At 34.3% G+C, this 2,702-nt stretch overlaps 1 pseudogene; it reads left to right on the top strand.

Moving 5' to 3' along the window:
- Positions 1-1,691: 1,691 nt before the first annotated feature.
- On the top strand, positions 1,692-2,190 carry LOC107195644 (annotated as a pseudogene).
- The last annotated feature ends 512 nt before the right edge of the window (positions 2,191-2,702 follow it).

Raw genomic sequence — 2,702 nt, 5'->3', positions numbered from 1 at the left:
TCATGAAAGTAGAGGGAAAATGTAAGTTCAGGTTTCTGGAGCCTGAACTGTAGTGAAATGAGGGAAATGATTACAGGTGATGAACTGTACGAGCTTCTTTTTTTGGAAGAAATGCTCTTGCAATGTGTAACTTTTTATATCATAAGAGAGATAATGCTTTTATTACAGCTTTTCATAATCCTATTAGAAAATTTTCTGTTTCAAAGATCCTGTATCTAACTGCTTTATTTACTGGATTTCTCTCACTTCAGTTTTTGGCTTTAGTTTTCTTATTTTAGTGACATTCTGCATTGGAATTTCAATATATTTGTCTACAACTGGCAGTTTTTGCAATACCAAAATATTTAAATTCCTCAAAATAGTCATTACCTATTTTCACCATTTTCCCTTTAACTTCATGTATTTTTTTAATTTTATTAATTTATTGAGATGACATTGGTTAATAAAATTACATAGGTTTCAAGTATACAATTCAAAAAAGTCATATGTGTTCACCACCCAAAGTCAAATCTCCTGTCACCATACTTTTGTCCCCCTTTACCTTTATCTACCTCCTCCCTTCCACCCCTTTCCTCTGGTAACCACTAAACTGTTGTCAGTGTCCTTGAGTCTCTGTTTGTTTGTCTTGTTCATTTGTTGCTTTCAGTTTTATATTCCACATATGAGTGAAATAATGTTTCTCAACTTTTCCTGTCTGACTTATTTTGTTTAGCATAACTTCATGTATTGTTCTGAGAAAAGCTTATAACATTTAAAAGTTTTTCCAAGAAGATATAGAAAGGCTAACAAACACATGAAAAGATGCTCAACATCGTCAGCTATTAGGGAAATGCAAATCAAAGCCACAATGAGATGCCATCTCACGCCTGTTAGAATAGCTATTATCAACAGGACAAGTTGATAACAAACATAAACAAGTTGATAAAAAAACAATAACAAATATTGGAGAAGATGTGGAGAAAAAGGAATCCTCATACACTGCAAATTGGTGCAGCCACTATGAAAACAGTATGGAGGTTCCTCAAAAAACTAAGAATCGATCTACCATATGATCCAGCAATTCCTCTACTAGGTATTTACCCCCAAAGACTTGAAAATCCATATCCGAAAATATATCTGCACACTGATGTTCATAGCAGCATTATTCACGGTGGCCAGGACATGGAAGCAACTGAAGTGAAGTGACCTACAACAGACAATTGGCTAAAGAAGCTGTGATATATATATACAATGGAATATTACTCAGCCATAAAAAGAGATGAAATACTGCCATTTTCAACAACATGGATGGACCTTGAGATAATCATGCTTAGCAAAATAAGCCGGACAGGAAAAGTTGAAAATCATGTGATATCACTTATATGTGGGATATACCTAAAAGCAACAAACAAACAGGACAAACAAGCAGAGACTCATGGACATGGACAATAGACTAGTGATTACCAGAGGAGAGGGAGGGAGGGAGGAGAAGGCAGTCAGATGGAATAAAAGGGGTCATATATGTGGTGACAGAAAGAAATCTAATTATGGGAAGTGAACACATAATGCAGTGTGTGTGTATGTGTGTGTGTGTGTGTGTATGCCTTACTGTTGAATTGTACACCTGAAACTTACTGGATTTCGTTAACCAATGTCACCATAATAAATTTTTTTTTTAAATGAAGTTAAAGCTTTCTTTTTGGCCAGAGTCACCATCTTCCAGTAATTTGCCAAAATGACCAACACAAAGGGACAGAGGAGTGGCACCCGCTATATGTTCTCTAGGCCTTTTAGAAAGCATGGAGTTGTTCCTTTGGCCACATACATGTGAATCTACAAGAAAGGTGATATTGTAAACATCAAGAGACTGGGCACTGTTCAAAAAGGAATGCCCCACAAATGTTACCCTGACAAAACTGAAAGAGTTTACAATGTTATCCAGCATGCTGTTGGCATTGTTGTAAATAAACAAGTTAAGGGCAAGATTCTTGCCAAGAGAATTAATGTACAAACTGAGCATATTAAGCCCTCTAAGAGCCGAGATAGCTTCCTGAAACATGTGAGGAAAATGATCAAAAAAGGAAGGAAGCCAAAGAGAAACGTACCTGGGTTCAGCTGAAGCGCTAGCCCGCTCCACCCAGAAAAGCACACTTTGTGAGAACGAATGGAAAGGAACCTGAGCTGCTGGAGCCCATTCCCTATGAATTCATGGCACGAGAGATTTTAAAAAATAAAATAAAAGACCTCTAAAAAAAAATAATAAAGTTAAATTTTAAAAAGTTTTTATTATTAACTTGACAGATATAATTTCTAAGTTTTAATATTTTAGATGTTTTTCCATAATTATGAGGTTTGTAATTTCTTTTTATGAAAAAAATATATAAGTGCAAGTTAACCATTTTTTCTTTCTTTTACATAGAATCAGTTCTGTTTATACTAAGGTTACATAAGAGTAAGTTTTTACTAGTTCGTTCTCTCCTCTATTTTTGGTGTTTAAAACAGTACCTGCACCCAAAAAAGCACCCAATATATATTTCTTAAGTGACTCAATAAATAAATCATTTGAAAGCTTTGGATTGAATGAAACAATGGCAAACATTACTGATTCTTTTTCTGGTAATGCAAACATTTATTAACCTATGTATTTCTTTTTTAATATTTCTCATTTGCAAATATACTTCTGTTTTATTTTGGGGTTTTTTTTTTGGTGGTTTTTTTTTTTT

The sequence above is a fragment of the Pteropus alecto genome, unplaced genomic scaffold, assembly GCF_000325575.1.
Source record: "Pteropus alecto unplaced genomic scaffold, ASM32557v1 scaffold1314, whole genome shotgun sequence".
NCBI lineage: Eukaryota > Metazoa > Chordata > Mammalia > Chiroptera > Pteropodidae > Pteropus > Pteropus alecto.
This window is presented reverse-complemented; position numbering and strand designations above follow the sequence as displayed.